The following is a 20,201-nucleotide window of genomic DNA, read 5'->3' as shown; positions in this document are numbered from 1 at the left end:
TGTGACCCAGGATATGTTGCCCTATTAGAAAGCAATAACGGATAAATTGCTTTACAGAAGTGTAATAAAGGAGTGCTGTGAAAGACTAGAGGCGCTAAATAATTTAATTTTCAATCATTCAAATATGACACTTTATTAAAATTTAAAAGCCAGTGAGTTTTTTCTTCCCCTTTTTTTCCTTTCTTGACCTGCAGGGTGTTTCTGTGTTTATTTATTGAGAAATATCATATGCAAGTCTAACTCATTGGCTCAGACTTTCTCGGTCAATACATTTGCACTGAGTTGAGGTATGTGTTTAACACTTGTTTCCTGTCATGGACAAGCTCCGTATGAACACAGATGTGCATTCATGCTTCTCACACTCAATTTAACATGAAACGTGAGCCAACTTTCAGACCTCGGCATAATGACTGTTGCTCTGGTCTTTAATGTGCAGGTCCTGCTGTTGATGTGGTGTCGTGTGCTCCATGTGAATGAAGACATGCTTTGACTTTGGCGTGTGTGCCTCAATGCCTTGTGTGTTTTGATTACAGCTGCACGGTGCTGATCTACCCCCGTAGGTGTCAGCTGATGATGCATGTAGACGTAGAAATAAAGAAACACAATTGTCCTTGTGTAATGGATTAGTCCTACTGTTATTAGTATGACAAGGACAATGCAAACCTACAAGCTAATTTTAAGTAATACTATAAACATGTCTCATCACATACAGCATCAATTGCTGTGTCAAAATACCTGAACTAGCAGCATTACACTTTTTTTTTAAAATAACAACTGTCATAAAATCATAATCAATTTAGTCCACTAAATCTGAATGAACGCTTACAGTGCACATTTGTGCACGAACCGTCTTCAGCGCCCAAGCTCAAACATTCTGCTTCATCTCACGTAAGTCATTTGAATCTTTTAAGGGATCGTCAAAGAAACTGTCAGCATCAGCTTGTACGGAGGAAATCGCTCAAATGTACTGAGTTATCGGGGCCATTTGCTGCGAGCATTAGTGCATGGGTACAGGCATGGATTGCTGAGGTGTGCTTCAATCTGAATAATGATGTGCAGAGTCAGACTGAACGGAGGCCATTTCTCTGTGTCACTCCGCTTAACATGTGCACTTTCCATCCCGGTGACTGGCCCCTGCGTTTACTGGGGAAGTTGTGGAAATGTCTCGCGTGCCCCTTGTCCTTTCCACAACTGAATAAAGCAACGTGGTATTTAAAGCTAGTGTTGAACAATACTATATCAAAGCAAGAAAAGAAGAAAATACATGCCACTAGCTCAATTTTGTAACACCAGTGGGTTTATTGAAATTGTCGAATGATTTGCCCTTTCCCCAAGTGTCACTGTGGTCTGAATCAGGCTCTGTCAACTATACACAGCACTTTCCATTGTCCTCTGACATTACATCTGTTTTATTGCGTCGTTTTTTATTTGAAAGTAGTTCAATTATCTTCACTCAATTATAGAATTGCATTAGCCTTTGTGAACCTTATTTTTCATTATGATGATTCAGAGAAATCCTTGAAATGTTTGCATGACGGCTGAAGCACAATGCTTGTGTACTGTGGGAATAGGCACATACTGCGAATGTTTTTTGGCTGACGTCTGATCCAGCTCCGGGCAGTGCGAGGTCAAAGCGGATGCCGCCTATATGCAGATAAGGCTGCAGCAACTCGACCAGAAATGATTGCAATTCATGCTTGTGGGCTTTTTCTTTACACATTTTACACAACAGAAAACAGGAGCACAGCGGTACATGTTGCCATCATCAATCATCTCGATCGCTGTGATGTGTCAAAAAGTATGAAAGGCATAATTCTCAATGACGAGGTTGTTCAGGCTCCCGATGCCGTCATTAAATATTGTGGTAGGAAGTGCCAGAGCTAAACCAGTAGGGAAAACTCATCTCCTGTGCTTACATACACATAGAATGCAGGTTATTAAGGGAAATCAGGCATGGAGATAGGAAATCAGAGAACATGATTACTATGATGATTACATGCACATGGTTAGCAATCGGACACCTCTCAGACCCCGTACCATACATTTGAACTGAAGCAGGAAAAAAGTTTTGTTAGTGATATTCTTTGGGCCTCAGAAAATGCTTGTTTTTGAACAGTTTTTCATTATTCTGTGCAAGTGTCTTCTGCACATAATGTAGGGTTATTTTTGGTTCAGCCAATTTAGTATGTATATACTGAAGAACATGGTCTGTATTTCACTTCCCTATCTTGTCTGTAGCAGCATATTTGTTCCTACTGAAGATGCATCTCTTATAATTCACCAGCATCTACGTCTAATTTCCTAAAACAGCTAAGCACTGTAGTTTTTAGCCAATCTCAAATTACTATTACTAGATTTTTAAATCTTGTTTACAAGTATCTAAAATTGGATGAAACCTCTCAAACTCAAGATGGTAACATATGGAAGGCAGCCATTGTACAGGGAGTACTCAGTAATCTGTTAATCAGAGACACGCCTAATTGTTCTAGTTGTGAGGTATTTTCCTCATTTCTCAATGTGTGTGCCAAGAGTTGCCTAACTATATCCATTCTGAAATTATATGAGCTTCGTGGTGTTAGCTGCTGTTGAATTATTTCTACCATCCCCATGGACAAATTGGGTAATAAATATGAGATCCACCAGTACTGTCTTGCACAGATGACATTATTAGACTTGCCAGCCTGAGGCATCAGCTGTGTGTCTTGGCCGTCTGTCAGAGTAGAGACCACACCCTCCCCCACTCCAGACTCCCGCCTAGGGTTGAAACCAACTGAACCAGGAATTGCATGCCAGACTCGTGGAGAGTCCTGGAGACCCCTCTTTGCTCCGTGTCCAAGTAAAAAAAAAAAGAGTCTGGCATTGAAATAGACTCCCCGCACTCATGATATAAAAGTAAAAATGAAAAAAATCTCCTCTGCCTTTGCCAGCTTCATTGCGGTATCATGGTGGGGGTTTCAAATGGGTATTGGGTAGGATATAGTTTCAGAGATTGTTTTAAAGGTGGTCCCGTGCACACTCCTGATGGCCTGATGTGCACATTGAATAACATTCACGAGTTGGATTGATCTGAAATGAGGAGACTGAAAACGGAAAGGATAGAGGGGTGGACAGTCTTCTTCAGCAGAGCTTTGACACCCCACTAAATATGGGATCGAGGTGTTTGGCAGGACTCCCCAGAAATGTAATCAATATAGTTTTGTTGAAGAGGGTATGCAGTTTTGGCGTTTAAAGATCATCAGTGATGCATAAAGAAGAAAAGATTACTGACTCTGTACAAAACCCTAAGATTTTCTTAATCAACAAGAATTGAGAAACAGATGGGCATTATGTCATCTCAGTTTTGTCCAATTATAATAACGTTGCTTGAATACAAATGTTTAGGGAGTGTTTTATATTTACCACGTTTACCATTTTAGTGAGGGGTGTTTTAGCATGCTAACATTTGCTAGTTAGAACCAAATGTTAGCTAAATGTTTGAATGTCATTCATTTTGACCTGATTAGGATTCTCCCTCTGGGAACCATGAATGTCTGTAGAAAATGTCATTGTAGCCCCTCCTACAGTTAAGATATTTTAGTCTGGACCAAAATGGTTAACAAAATGACAGACTGACATTACCGTCTCTAGAGCCATGCCACTAGATAACCATTAAAAAAATGATCCATTAAACTAATCCGTCTGAAAAGGTAGTAAAAAGATTGTTCATTGGGTTGAAAAATCCTTGACTCTGGCGTAATAAACTAGCTGGATGACTTCTCTTGAAAATGTTATGGGCCAATCTTTTTTTGGCCAAATTATGGTTGCGTCCAGAGATCTCCCAGCATTGATACGCTCAATATTGATTGGGAAAAGGCCAATACCATCAACGAGAGTCTTTAGTTATTCCATCGGCATAAACAAGAGGCAATCTCATTACAAAGACTGTGCTCCGAGTGGGTCTGCAACAATTCCACACGTTTAGGTTGCTGTACTCTGGAAAGTCAAAAGCAATTACGGACTTCCTTGCTTTCTTCCGCTCTGTGGAGAGGGCAGCGTAGTGTTTGTGACCATGGCGTAAGTGAATGAATAACATTACACCAGAGTGCAATTAGGACTTGGACCTGGGTCACAAGTTGTGATTTACGCTTTGTCAATTCAAGTGTGTTTTAGAGCAATGGCAAAAGAGGGAGCAAGTGTAGGAGGTCGGGGATGTGAGAGATTTTGTGGGAGCGACTGTGTAAGAGCATTTGACAAGCAATGCGTGTATGTGCTTGCTCTGTCTTCTGCAGTGCATCCCGGGTGCCAACAAACACACACTATTATATTTTCTGCAGATGATATGGGTGCAAACACTATTATTATGCCTTCCAGTCCAATAATATCGCAATTGTTAGGCCAAATATCTATACTGTGCATTTTTAATTCTTCCTCGTGCAGCCTACCCAATGCACCAGTCTGTTGCAGTCCAATGTGTGTGCACATGTATGCAAGCCCCAATCACAGCGTTTACAGTCTGTTCCCGTACTTTGACATTCGCTAACCATCCCCGACTGTTGTGTGGCTGCCTCACCCCGGGAGACCTCCACTTTTAGATTTAGAAAGGTTGCCTGCTGAGTCCAACCCAAACACTTTCTACTGCTCGGCCAAGAGCCACAGGGCAAGGTCAGTGGATTGTGTGTATTTTCAAGCCACTACCCAAATTGTGTCTGAGGGCATAAAAACACAAAGGCACACACGGGTCACAGGGGGTCCTCCCCTCCCACTGTGTACTGCAGGTACTGATTTGACATGTAAAACATCTGATTACTTCGCCTCCCCCATCACACTCGCACACAAAGCGGATAGAACAACCATTGATAGCATCAACATGGTGTCAATGCAATTCTCTCTTTGTGGTCCCCAGTTCACTTCATTAAATACCTTGTGTTTGCAGATTTGTTCTTCAAAGTAAGTCTTTAATGACTTAATTAGAATTAGTCAGCATCTAGTGAAATTAAAACAGAACATCCTAAATGGCTTTTTTCTTCTCCTAAATAGCTCAGCGTGAGCGTCCATGCTGCTGAGTCTATTACACAACTACATTAGATGGAGTTTATCCAATCCTGCTGAGAATCTCATGTCTCCTTTTTTATGTTGTGGTCACTTACATTGCATATAATGTACTTAGTGGGCTGTAGCACAAAAGTATATCGGGCAGAAGAAGAAGAAAAGGGTGGCTTGAAATTCAGAAGACATTTAGACAGAGGTTGATGTAATCCCGGGGGCGCCAGCCATCACATCAGGTTTTAGAACTCATGGTAAGAGCAGGCACCTCGAGACCAGCCGTGATTTGTCAGACCTGAGAGCGTTTGACTCGACAAGAGAGGAGAGTATTGCTCTCTTTGTCCGGAGACATACCCCATGAGGATGTTTGCCCAGACCAATCAGACTTTCATCAAACTCCCTTCTATACTAGTCTGAGTAAGGGCTGATGGACCTCAACTACCCGCGAGCTCTCCACAAGTCTTCCATACATTCCTCGGCAGGCACTTCTTCCCTGTGGCTTGGAAAAACAAAATGCCCAATTATAGATAGTTATCTTCTAGCATTATAAGTTGGACTCTGTGAAGACTCGTGGAAGAATTGTTGGCAACTCGGAGAGCTCCTCGGGGTGACCTGTACCATAATGATTCGGAAATGCTTCATAGGATCTTTGCCAGGCTGGCAGCTGTTGGTTTCACAGCGGTCTGCAGGGTTTGACTGTGAAGTGTGTGGATATCCACAACAAAGACAGTTACTTACTAGTTTACTTACACCGAATAGCTTGTAATGGCATCGAAAATCTCCCTCTGCTTTTGAATTTTACAATTTTTAGTTTAAAAGTCAGCGTTCCGTTCCGGGCTTCACAAATGTATTCTTGCTCGCTAATTGATCACTCTAAAGCCAGGTCACTGAGGTCTTGATGAGAGAAGCTCTCTCACATTTTAGCCTGCATTTTCTAAAAGCTGCTAAGCACAAAGGAGCCAACCAAACGATTCACCACGATGACCCCTGACCCTCGTGTCAACTATGTTTGGATGATTATTTACCTTTTAAAGACCAGGTAAATAAGAGCATGTCATTCAACTAGGAAATTGACTATCGTTGACCACAAAGAAAAATCGGGAGTGTTAAGAGTACTTGCGTTGTCTCCCCCCCCCTTTACATTTTTGTGTCCCCCTTTAATGGTAATTTTGTATCTTTTTATATTAATGCGTTACATTTTTTTTAAAGTGTTTTTCAGTTAGGCTAATTTATGCTAATTTAGCTCAAAAATAAGTTAAATTGATACGTGAATGTAGACCAACACTCTGAATAAGTAATGTTTTGCAGAGTTATAAAACACCGGTATGATATTATTAACTTTAAAGGGATAGAAGCAAAGGTAGAGACTCATTGATTCATGATGCAGCATAATTGTGATAAAGATGGTGCAGCTACAGAAATGTAGTATGTATTACAAGTAAATATGCAAGACAATCCTTTCTAAAAAGCCAGGATTATTCATATTGATTGACATTTCAACATAAACTGAAAAAATACAGAGGTAAAGAGCTGGACAAAGAAATGATCACAAAAGAATGCATTTCAGTATTAGTGCCAGTGAATCAATAATGTCTTGCAAACCAAACACACCACAATATATTGCTGCATCGATTATTTGTTAACACTTTCATATTGATATTTGCACGTTCAGAACATTGCTATGACCAGGGCATTTCACACAATAAAAAACAACAAAAGATGTTTTGATGGAAATGTCACCTTCAATAAAAGGGCCCTCAAGTGTTCTCTGTGTAGCAGTGAATCACTGCCACGGTCACAAATTATACTTTCTCTTTGCTCCTGACGGGGAGTAACTCATTATATTAAGATAGCTTTTGGAGAATTTCAAATGTTATTCCATGTGACTCCAGGTTCACACTGGACGTGGAAACGCCGGCTGTCAAAATTGGCCAAAAATTATATTCAAATGTTTGTTCCTGAAAAAACACATTTGAACTATTAAAATATATATATTTTTGCGCATTTTGTCCGTCAACCCAGCTCCTGGCTGTCGCCGAGTGAGCCAGCGCTGTGCAGCAGGCCATTTTGAGCTCAAGACATTTTTCATAAAACGTTTGGAAGATGGCAAATACTACTCGCTCATCTTTTAAGTGGTAACAACTCCTGTGTGATCTCTGATGATGTAAAGCACTTGCACTTTCTTTTCTTCTATTTATTTAATTTTAAATGTTTGTTTAAAGCCTTAGTGTAAATGAGGACTATTCGTTAAAAATACCCTTTTTTCTCTAATTTTAAAGTGAGATTATGGAATAGAAAGTTAAACTAATAAGCAATGACATTGAGGGGTTTTGCTTCCACAGCCTTGCTTAGTCTGGCATGACAGTTTATTTATGATGGCTATGTTGGAACACTTTTGAAACGCATTACATGAGTAAACTTCCTGCCTATAGCAAAACATTACGCAGTAGTGAATGATATAAATTGCTTAATTTGGTTTCTGACTTTCCTGTCTGCTTTTCCTCATTGTATTGCTTTTTTAGTTTCTTTGTTAATGGAGTTGGTTTTCAATTTCTCTGTATGAATTGAACATTTGGGGGACATTGATGGATACAAAAGTATACACACACCTGAGTTCAACCCCTCCATTCCCCCTCCTCTTCCTCTCCCGCTCTGCCTCTAATTGAGCTATGAGTGGAGTCCAGGTGGAACCCATTTGAATTCCCTGTGGTCCTGACCACTGTGGTTGCTCGTGACACAGTCCTACCTCTCATTTCCAGACCGTTTACAACATATTCTTGCCATCAGTAACCCTCAGGCTACAATCATTATGCCACCTAGACGCACCATTGCGATTTGTGGTCAAACAGACATGCATTTCCAGATGGAAGGGAGAATTAACATTGTAATCAGGTCTGTATTGAATGCATTAAGCATAATACTAATAATACTTGTTGAAAATGTGCACCACATTTGCGAAGATGGGGATGGTCTGCAATTCATGTTTTAAGATTTCATTATATTCTGTGCACTTGGCTCAGCATCAGATATTGAAATGCATGCGCCATTGGAATCAGTGTTATTGACATTGGAATTTGCTGTACCCCTGATACAGAGGCTGAGCTTACATTGCTGTGTGTGTGTGTGTGTGTGAGTGAGGGAGAGAGAGAGATTTTCTCTCTCTCCTCAGATCTGGCAGGGAATGAATTGTCTATTGGAAAATTATGCTAATGCAGTTAGTAGGAATACAAAATTCTGGGGAATTGAAACTTGAAAAAGTAAAATAGAAATAAAAATAAAAGCAGGGCATTTTTTGAGCAGATGCTTTCCAGACATGGCTGTTTTGAAAAATGGCCTGGTTGGGAGTTGTTTCACGTTTTGAAAGGGTGTGCCTATTGTGTTTCCTTGCTTGCTCACGGTTACAGGGCTTCACGTGGTTTGCAACCTGTCCTCATGTGTTGTCCATTTAGTAAACTGTAAGCTGGTTTGTATTAGATGGGCGGTCAAACCATTTTATCAGCCAATCAGAATTAACCAATTCTCGGCTCATTCAGATTTAGTTCCACAGAGTTTAGAACCCACGGCCTCGGTAGCTGCCCTGTAAGGCTGTTCATGGACACAGCAACGTTTTACTCATATTGACATGCTTATTTCAAACAGGTTTAATGTTTACATGTTTACAGTGTTCACATCCCAGTTGAGCAAGGGTTGTATCAACCTCCATGGCCATGCAGCAAATAGTCGTTGAGACACTTAAAAAACACGAATGTGAACCTCATCTTGGCGCTAAAAGGAAAAGTTATTTATATTGTCTGGGAACAATGAAGGTCTGCACATTTATATTCTGCTAATCTACCTAGTAGATGTTGAGATTTTCACTTTGCGAGTGAAGCTTGATGAAGAGTAACAGGATCACATTATTGCACGTTATCAAGAATAATCCTGTGAACACCACGCATATCTTTAATGTAAATTTTCTAAATGTCAAACCATCAAATAGCTGCACATATTTCAGTCTGGACCAAAGTTGTGTATCGAACCCTGCCAATGTTGTCAACTCGTATCGTGGAAAATTGCTCTTGTAAACATATTACATTGGCAATATGTTGATGCCGCTGTCTAAAAAGAAATCCGTCCGAAATACTTTTGAGGTCACAGTGTTTTGATACCTTATCTCTTTTCTTTAAATGTATTATGTGATGGACTTTTGGAGTGGTTTGCCATGAGCAATGATGCAGCTTAGGCCTCTGCAGTCATGTTATGTGCGGCCTTAAAGCTCACCTCCCAAATCAAGCCTGGCCACATAATGACTTGCAGTGTTTTTGGGCACAGTATGCCAATTGCTCCAGGTAGGTGATTAATGGCCAACCGGTAAGGCTGTCATGGTAACCTGCCCAACCGAGTCACTATAGTGGGCATCACAAACTGATCGTCCGGACCCTGACCGAGTCAAGGTTCTGTGCTTTACTCAGTCAGGGTGTTTTTACTGCAGCTAATCCAGTTAATACGGCACTATTTCACTCAATTTAGCCAATCAAATCGATTGCTCGGGTTGAGAGCACAACCGCGTAGAGAGATGTGGGAGAGATGACAGCATGGAGTACATGCACCTGCTATCTGAGGCTGTTGTTCCCTGTACAAGGAGAAGTAACACGGAACACCAGCTTTGGATGGACTTACATCTGTGAGTCAGATTTCTCCGCCATGAACAATATTGAAACCAAGTATCGTTCCAGGCTCAGCGATGAGCACCTACACATGCATAAGAAGACTCCCGTTCAAGCCGAGATTTCGCAGGGCAGTCACAGGCCCATTTCATCTCGAGGAAAGGAAGTAGAAAACAAATAACAAAAGAGAACCTCTGCGTGCAATTTTTCTAGAAGAGGCACTTTTTGTATATTATATATTTACAGAAGAGTCTGTATTTTATTTTATTTGATATCTAAGCCTTAGATTGTAATTTATACTAAAGATGGCTCATAGTACCATACAATTTGGACGGCACTTTGATTTTACAGCTGGTAAAGATGGAGCTAATTTAAAATACTTTATATACTACTGCGTAGCCTAATCCATAATCATTTATTAGTTGATTTATATTTTGTGTTGAAGATAATTATCTGCAAAGTAACTAAGTTCTTGAGTAAATAGTTGTTACTTTCTACCATGGCTGAATTGATATTGATTTTGTTTGATAGACGTAGAGATAGGCTTTAATTAAATTCAGGCATTTTAAGGTTCGGTCTTTTGCTGGAAGGAAATTTTAGTAACTGGACCTCTTTGAATTTTAATTGAATAACCCGGCACTATAGCAACAGCAGCTGAAGTGAAGGTTGTACGTTGGATTCACTCACTACAATTCATGACCTTCAAATATCCCGTCTATTGAAAAACATTTTTTTTAGCATCTATGAATCCATTTTTGTCTGTCTTTCCCATTCATCTCACTGGTTTGCCTCCATCCTTTAATCTTTTACATCCCTCCCTTTCCCAATTTTGTCTTTCCTGTCCTGCCTATTACCGCGCCTCTTCCCCTCTTTCTTCCATTGTTTAGGATCCATTTGTGCTGCATTAGGCAAGATATGCTGAGAGAAAAAGAGAGGGAGGATAGAAAAGGAAGACGTGGAAAATGGAGAGTGTCTGAGCTTTGCATTATAATGGAGAACTGACTCAAGGCAGATTTGCCCTTCCTTTAAACGATGCATCCGTCTGCATTAATTCACCCAACTCTACCTCCGTTCAAGCCTTTGTGCTTTTATGTCCTCCTTTTGTGGGAATGGAACCCATTCCTATTGTATGCCTTTGTACTCTTAAATATTTGTAATGGCAATTTGTTTTATTTGTTTTGCAGCTAGGTTTTTTCTTCATTGTCTCTGCAAGTCATTTCCTCTAATGGATTGTGTGTTTTTTGTCTTGAAGTCGGGAAGTGTTTTGTGTGTTTGAGGGTTTGCAATACCTTTATGCGCATGGAAGGGAGGAGGGATGCTCCCATTATTTAACCCGAGCCATCAGTCACACTCAACAAGCCTATCATATAGGACCATTCAGAGACTGTGCAGGCTAAAGTTAGCGCTATTATCTGCCTGTCACTGGCTAGCTGTGTTGGGGTCCCTTGTGGAAAACCAATTGTATGAGTGAATGCTTTGCTGCTCACGTTGTCAAGCTCCAGGGATGCACACGGTGACTTAAAAGGAGCACTCTCCATTTACCTTCAGTTTTTCATACCTTTCAACTTGCATTACAAAGCCGTATTTTGACATTTCTGCTGTGTTTAGTATCATAACAACATTGACCGCTCAATTGTAAACCATCAGCAAGGTTTGGATGCCCAACCAAGTGGAAAAAATCATCTTTAATTCCAGAAGGATCATCTCGATTTTAATCATCTCAGCTCATCGCCGCTTTCCGAGTGAGTGCTCATCTATCAAACTGTATGCAGACGGTGTGCTTGATTAATATTAATTTTCTATGAGATACTTCATCTGCATGAACACACTGTCTGTCTCATGAAAATTACCAAGCCCCCCCCTCACTGGTGTGATAAGCATCTTGAAATGAAACAGTTGAAAATCGGAGACATGGTATTTAACCCGGCAACGCGATTCTACTTCATTACATAGTGTTACGTGGGAGGGCATCAAGCAGGCGTGACTGGCAACATCATACTTAGTATGTCCCCCTCGGATAACACAGAGGATCAAGTTTCACTTGGTTGCAGAAGCATTGTATGGCATTTATCTGCATTAATAAAAATCATATTTGGTTTCCTTGGGTCAGGAAGAGAAAAATGGAGAATTGCCCTCAGGTGGTGAAGTGCACCAGTGTGATACTGTCTTACCATTTATGTTACAAAGATAACAGTGCTGCATATGAGGACATCCATATCTGTCATTTTAAAAGGTTTAAAGTGAAACTTTTTGAGCAACCTTTTGATGATCAATTTTATATTGCTAATTGTACAGCTTCTCAATTGTCAGTATATGTATTGCTATTCTTTGTCTTTGGATTCAAAATGGAAGATTTGTAGCTTTAGGAAATTATCATGGGCATTTTTCACTATGTTCTGACATTTTATAGGTCAAAGGGTAATTGATTGAGAAAATGAAAATAATCATTAGTTGCAGCCCTGCATATCATGCAATAGAGTAAGAAAATCATGTATTTCATGATGTGTTTTTTAAGTGTGATTGGTAAACATTACTATAACCTAGTTATATGGCTATGGATGCATAGTCTGGCAATAGGGTTATATACATATACAGTTGTTCACTGAATCTACGTCGTTAATATCCATGGTTGTATTGTGGTTTACACAATATTGGGTTCACTGGATACCATGCATTTACTTTGGGTTATGGTATTCTATTTTTATGTCATTTCAGTTTTTTTTAAATTACATTTACCATGGTGAACTAATTTAACCAAATTGACCACCCACTACTCTGTATGACCCAGTAAGAACTGTTTCATTATTAATTGCAATACACTGTCACATGGTGTTCATTCCATTATATAAGGAAATGGAGAACAAAATGAATGCAAAAGATTAATGCATTATAGTTATTGAAAATCTTAAAAAAAGGTTTTAAAAAATAGTACTGAATAATCTCCAGTTTGTTAAGCTTTTTAAGATATTTTCAGATTGGATTATACTTCCTCTTTTAGAGCCAGAGCAGTGATGCTGCTCATCAATCCCAGTGGAGAGACACTGACTCATATGTAAACTGGTAGTTGTGTATTTAAATATGAAAAGTAGATGTAAAAAGCATGTAAAACAATCGGCATACTGTACTTCTGACTCTTGCACTCAGTAGTTTGAGAAAGTTAGAAAAGGCAGCCAGAGCCAATTTACAGCGAGAAGGGTTTCTATAAAATATACAGAAGGAAATGGCCCTCAACAAATGTCCATGAGAGAAATGACACTATAGTGGTGACAGGAAATTCAACCAAATGCCAATGTATACAGCATATAAGGATTTTCTTCATTTGATTCTGAAAATAATTCATGTTGATTTCAGGTGTTCCCACATCATGCCTAATTCCAACATTACATATTTTATAACTGGGTAAACAAACGGCTTACCAAAGATACTAATTACCCTTCTGTTCCCTTTAGGTCAGACATTCAGGGTGCTGCTATGGGCCTTTTACACAGCAGACATGTTGACATGTCATAGCAGGGTAGACACCGAAAAAACTGATCAAATCCACTATGGTCCCATTCTATTTTGTGTGTCACAGCTGTTCCAGAGAGCCAGCATGCACAATACCAGGACCCCGGCCCACCAAAATGGAACAGGGCCCTAATTAATGTTATTAATTACACCTGTGTTTACCCTGCAATGACATGTTAAAAATGGCTGCTGTGAAAAGGGCCTATTGTGCATGTTGACTCACTGAACATATTCTTAATTCATTTCATTTATTAAACCGGTGTTTGCCTGCTATTTCATGTCAATATGACTGCCGTGAAAAGAGTATATTTGAGGAGAACGGGGGCGTTATCATTGTCAAGATGGCGGGAGGTGTTTCGTAGTAAATCATCTTTCGAACACCTTTACAGGTGTTGTTGTCATTTGCAATATTACCACACAGGAATAGTGAATATATTTGAAATATACATTTACATGTGAGAAAAATTCCACTGATTTGTCTTTCGAGTTTTTGGTCTCAATTTGTCCTAAGCCCCTTGAATGCAGCCTTAATTGAGGATCCAACTTAAATCAAACTAATATAGGGTTTCATCTCCCTTAACGCTCTTTGCCTCCCGATTGCTGCGAGTCATCACATTTTACCCTCCATCAAGTATTGCTGTTACTATATAACCTGGCTCCGTTTTGCTTTATCTAGATAGAAAAGTCAATTAATTAAGATCTGCCAGGTTTCATCTGGGCCCCTTGGTACACGCATGATTACTGAAATAACAAAAACAACATCACTGATTAGAAAAAGTTGTTCTGCAGGATACAGCGAGACAGTAATGAAGAAGTCTCCTTGATGTGGCTGAGAACAAGCTGCGGTCGCTGCTAAATGTTGGCCAACTTATCTAAGGGAGTATTCCTAAATCCCCCTCAGAGTGAGTACCCTTGAAACGTCAGTACCATAATGCATCATACGGCTCCTTCTGGAATACAAGACGAGTTGGCAATGCCGGACTATTGCTCAGTCTTGTTTTAAAAACATTTTTAACTCTTCTTCTTCTCTGAACCGGGTCCAAGCCCTTCTCATAAATATGTAGTTTCTGACGTGTTCTTTTGGCGGTTAATAGCAGATCCTGTACCTAAGCCCACACATTTCCTTTGAGAGCAAATTAATGCCTGTGATAGTGAAGTGTTTTGAATTTGATATGATAATTTCTAAGTAACACCTGTGCAAGTAGTTGCTGCTTTATCGGTTATACTGTGAGATATGGCATGTATAGTCTCACTCACACACAGAAACATGCACACGGCGACCCACAGCGAGCTACAAGCACTCATTGTCTTCTGCACTGGAAACAGTCCCTATCTCTGCTACTTTTTTACACTTTGGGTGCAAACCTGAAAAACAAATACAAATAAGAAAGCGATATGCCAGAAGGCAAACCATGTAAATCAGTGAAAGGCTGCCGTGTCTAGTATATATTTTCAACATGTTGTTGCCTGTGCGTCCATTTGAGTTGGTATCTACAATTTAGAAATTTACGTGGAGCATAAACTTCAGGTCTAATTTGCTGCTTGGACAGTGTATTTAAATGTCATAATTCCTGCAATAATGTATATTTTCTTTTGTCAAGGGAGCCAAAGCATCTGATTTGATGTCATATTTAATTCAGCTCTCCTGCAGCTGTCAGAGCGTTTTATTAAAAGCACTGTTTACTCACAAGGATATTTCTTTGATCAAATACACTCTTTCACATCTTAAAATAAAGATGTTGTTCAGGCTCTAGTTGTGTTCACTCATGGCCTTTCCTGATGAGCACACAGACCTTTGACCTCTTCATATTGCCCAGATGTTCTGTTTATGCTGCCCTTCTCTTAAACCCCAAAAAATCTGATTGCTCTAATCTAGGATTTTTGAATGGGGACATAGGAAGCATAGCTCCATGCATGGATGGAAAGTCTGATAAAAAGATAGAAGTGTATTTAAAATGTACCGTCGGTATATTTGAGATGTTGATGAGTCAGCTTCCCCAGTGCCTTGTCCTACTCATGTTTTGACCTTTTGTAACCCAAATCTCTGACGTCCTACAATGGGATTACCTCCCCATGATGTCAAATGCAGTATGGAATGCCTGATGTGCAAGGATAATGCTTGTGTAGAGGATGGTGGCACTGTGCGCTCTCTTTGGCTTGTATCATTTTGCAGAGATTAGATTCCTGCAGGAGATCATGGTTGATGGTGGATAATGAAGGGGTTTGGATTACCTAATCATTAAAGCTGATTTAACCTTAATATCATGATATGGGTTTGATGGGGATCATCCCCATCAGAAAATCTCATCAGAATATAGATAAAACCATGTTGTGTCCTCATCCAACAGTGTTCTCTATATTCATACATTACTTATGGGATCTGGAGTTGCACATTTTCACACTCTATTTTGTGCACATCGAAAAGTGTTGATCTCACAGCAGTCAAAAGCCAACACCATATGCATCACCCGTCATGTTCTTTGAATTAATTTTATGTTAACCAGCAATAGCTTAGGGATGACTTCATCCAGTGTCAAGAGTTCACTGGTGACGGCACTCCCATGAGATGAGACGAGGCCAGGGGAAGCGTTGGCTCAATAGATCTCGTTAGCCATTTTGTTGACTGGAAATGTGGAAGCCTGTGTGCACAGTAGTCATTTCTTAGGCCGTGCAAATACATTCACAGGTGCAAAAACTCAAGCAGGGAAGTTATGGCTCCTGCCCACGGGAAAGGGAAAACACTGCTGCTTTTCTTGTATCAATTACCATCGGGCCTTGCAGGAATACACACAAGATCATGAGCCCATGTAGGCGTGTGCTCCATACACACACGTAGTTGACCGCCCCAAACAGCATGCACTTAATCGCCTAGGCTCGTCTCTCTGTGCGAGTAATTTGCCGGTAAGTAGGAGGAGTTAACACATTGATGAGCAAACGACAGAATATCCCCAAATACATTTTGTGGTTCACACCGTCTTAGTGTTCTCACCCGGTATGCGTTCAGCTTATTGGAGATTGAGCAACTTGCATCATGTCACTTCATGACAACTTGAAACCCACGATGCCATAAGGGCCCGCGTGCAAGGATGATAAAGCCATGGTGCATCCATCTGTTGTGTTCCTTACTGGAAAAGACTAATTGTTCCTTTAAATTAACAAATAATCCATTCATTGAAAGTCTTCTGTTCAGCTAACATGTGTGTTTTTTTACTCTGACAGATTTTGGACGGCATCTTGTACCAGAGCAACAGGACTTGTGGTCTTGTGGGAAGTGTGGCGCAGTGGAGGGAGCTGTGCCATAAAGGAAGCACCCGATTCGGGCATTTGCTAACAAAAGACTGAACTCAACTGGGACCTTCAGCAGCGGGCGGTAAGAGGAGGAGGCCATGTGGACCGCACGCCTGCTAGTCTTCGCCAGCCTCTTCGCACCGGCCGCTCTGGGTGAGTTTGGCTCATTAGAGCTTGTGTGTTTGTATCTATATGAAGCAGATGTGGAGACATCAACATATCATTGCAGTTTGTGACTGGCATGATTTGAAGCCGTATCGGAATTTCCTCTTTTTGCCATCTAAGTGTCTGATTATGAGATAAAAGCCTTTGACTTATGTCTGTCACGTCTCTATCTCCTCCCGTTAATTAGCTGTTTTTTACTTCTTAAACTGGAACTTTTTTTCCTCCACCTTCTTATTTACATTCTCTTATCTCTTGTTTGTTTCTTTGATTTTCTATCTATTTTTAGTCCTGTCCCTCTTCCTCCTGTCTCAGCCTCCTTCTCTCCTGGCAATAAGAAATGAACTGAAATTGCTTTCAAAGAATCATTAACACCGCTTTGGCTTTGTGGCGCATGTTTAATAGTGAGAATCGCAGGAGGACTTCTTTTTATAATTTCACACATTAAGAGCTCAAGATTATATTGTGAGCACTCTCTTTTCTTTTTTTTTTTACCTCTCGGTAAACGGAGACCGCTGTAGTTCTGCAGCATTTCCCTTTGGCCTTCTATGAATGGTTTCAGATGAACTCTAAATTAAGTCATTTAAATTCCGATTAAAAGAACTCAGTGGTGGTGGTATGTGGGTGTATGGAAGTGTTTGTGTTGATTGGGCGACTGGTCACAATCAAGCAGGGTTTGGATGTAGAGAGTTTCAGGAGTGGAGCAATAACCCATAGCAATGTTAATTGGATATGGCTAAAACCATTAATGGGAGATTTTAAGCTAATTAAATAGTTTGGATGCTGCGATATCTATGCTGAGGCTGAGACAACAGAGTTCAACATCAAGTGCTAATGATGACAAGCTTTCCGGCATCGTTAGTTTTGCCTTAATGTTCAATAGAAAGAGGTCCGGGGACGGCAACATGTCATGCATTTCTCTTTAGAGGACTCTCACTACAGTTTTCGGTGCTTTTTTTCTCAGGATATTCTGCCTTGATTTTAATCCAGAACAGAGTTGTTATCTGAAATGTACTTTTAAGGCCACTGTCAGTCACGAGATTGTGAGTTTCAAGTTTGGGGTAACGTATCACGTGACCTCTTGACATGTGTCAAGAGGCTCAAATGCACAGACCCATGTATCTGGTCATCTTTCCGACCTTGATAATCAATCAAAACTTTCTGTGCGGCCCGGTATAAAGGGACACACGGACCGGTACTGGTGGTTAGGGAGCGCTGCTCTTGAAATGACATGAATGAAAAGTAATGTCTAGTGGGAATCAGAATCTTCCACTCACCTTGTGGAACCTAGTTAGCTGAGCTTACTCTGAAATGCAAACTTTACATCACGATGCAGCCTCACCAATGTGAACACTGGTAAAAAAAACACCAGCTGGTCGATTTTGAGTTTTATTAAAAGAATGTCCTTTGCCCCATTTTTCTTTCAGTTCCTCTTGTGCTTTCCATATAAGTGTCAGTTTTAACGATGATTAGCTATCAGTCCATCAGTGTCAAACCCGCAGTGTGGACGCATTTCCAGACCTAACCGTGTGAATCTTCTGTCTAACTGCTGCGTTTTCAAAAGTGTACACTGTGTCGTCTCACTAGACATCTATTGTCCTCAAACACCATCGGAACAAAAAGCACTTAAGCTAGTCTTGGGACTTAATGCACATCAATGGTGCATTGGCTGGATAAACACTAACTGTGGGACAGTCAGCCTCGGCCAATTATAAAGTGTCATGGGGGATTGATGTGTGGTGGCTTAAAGGAGATGCACGTCTGAGAGATGTGTCCGAACCGTGTCCACCGGGTTATTTGAAGGTGCAATGTGAGCTGCAGGAGATCTGAATTGTTAGTTAAAACATTCACAGAATGAACCAACGTCATCAACTCGATGTGAAGAAGTTACAGTTGAGCATGCTAAACAACTATCCCCTACTATTGTAATACCACCACCAGTATTTAGTAAGTGAGTGTAGCGTCCAGTCTGCATGAGAGGACCAGCAGTTAGGACAAAGTAGAGCTGCCCCGAGCAATTGTCAAACATAGTTTTTGTTTATTGGATTACATTGAATAAAATGTTGTTTACTCGTCTCTTGCTCTGCTGTGAGTTAAAAGTTGTCATTTTTTTGTGTAATAGATCACTGTAGATTTAAATTGTTTGGACCAAGTGATAGAGATGAAATGATGGGCCCGATTTCTTTGAAGCATGTGGCTATGCAGGTATTACATAGTGCACCTTTTTAAAAGAAGCAAGTTGTGTTTTTGCATAGTTTCGCCCAATTTCCACAAAGCTAATATACTGCAAATTTGTGCAGTATTACCTTTTCCAAGATACATTGGTTCTCTGTATTTGTGATCGTATCGTTCTACCCTCCAATCTGCCAATGCTTTTAGTTTATGTCAGTATGGTATGAAAGGGTAGGAAAAAACCTTAAAAGCAGTGTGAACTGTTTTGAAAAATTATCAGCAGGAAAACATGCGTGATTTGTCATAAATGAGCTAAAACATTCAAAAACACCTGCACAGTCCTATGAATCAATTCTGCTTTGTTCCTCATACACAAGAATCAATCACTCATTGATTACATAGGAATAGGTGACATGCAGCTGACACTATCTAGTTTTTTGGTGCTGTAACTAATGGCCTAAATGGCATTTTGGGCTTGTTTGAAGACCGGATTAAGAGGTTGACATCTCAAGTAAATCATTTGGCAATTTTAGTAAGAAAAAATAAATAATGTAATACCCAAACCCTGATGCTATAAGCAGACACATCCAGCTGTTGCAAGTGAATTGTTCTGCAGCTGGGGACGCTTTAGTGGGAATATTCACCACAATGCCAACGTGCATGTTTCTCCCTTATAGTGTTGGGAATGCGTACTCTGGGGGATGCTGGCCTACTTTGGGATCTACAGTCCCTTTTGTCTATATTCAGTCAGGCTCAGGTATGTTCATATGAATAGAATCAAACACTGGGAATATCACTTTTCTTCTGACACACATGTCAAGTTTCACAAAATAATCACAACGTGTGTGTGTATGAAAATGCACACACATGCGCATACCGTGATAGTTCAGACTCTGCAATTGGAGCTGCACAGCATCCTGTCCTTCCTTGTGTTCATTTGTATGTCAACACGTAACCAGCTGTCTGACACTTTACACTTGTCTGAGGAAAATGGGGAATATTTCTGGACAAGGGTGATAAAATAAAGTCAATGATACAATGCAGCTTAAGGAGAGGTGGGGGATTTGTGGCTGTGTGGGTGGAGATTCATCTTTTGCTTGTGTGTGTGTTCTTGTAAGTATAGTGACAAAGTCTTGCAAGATTAATATAAAAGTTCTATCGCAGATGCTGTCACTGGGTTGAAAAATAAGTAAAACGCACACTTGTGGTTACAGTGAATAACAATGAAAAAGCAATGTCCCAAACACTCTGGCCATGCCTGAGCAGCACATTAATCATGTGTTTCTGTGCATGTAAAATGCTCCAGGAAGGATTTAATATTCATTCCACTTAATACCACCACATGGAATCTGAGACGGAGCGACTATAATGGATGACGGCTCGTGGACCAATCCAAGAGATGAA

The sequence above is a fragment of the Cyclopterus lumpus genome, chromosome 18 (assembly GCF_009769545.1).
Source record: "Cyclopterus lumpus isolate fCycLum1 chromosome 18, fCycLum1.pri, whole genome shotgun sequence".
In the NCBI taxonomy this organism is placed as follows: Eukaryota; Metazoa; Chordata; class Actinopteri; order Perciformes; family Cyclopteridae; genus Cyclopterus; species Cyclopterus lumpus.
The sequence above is the reverse complement of the archived record's forward strand: the minus strand, read 5'-3'. Positions refer to the sequence as shown.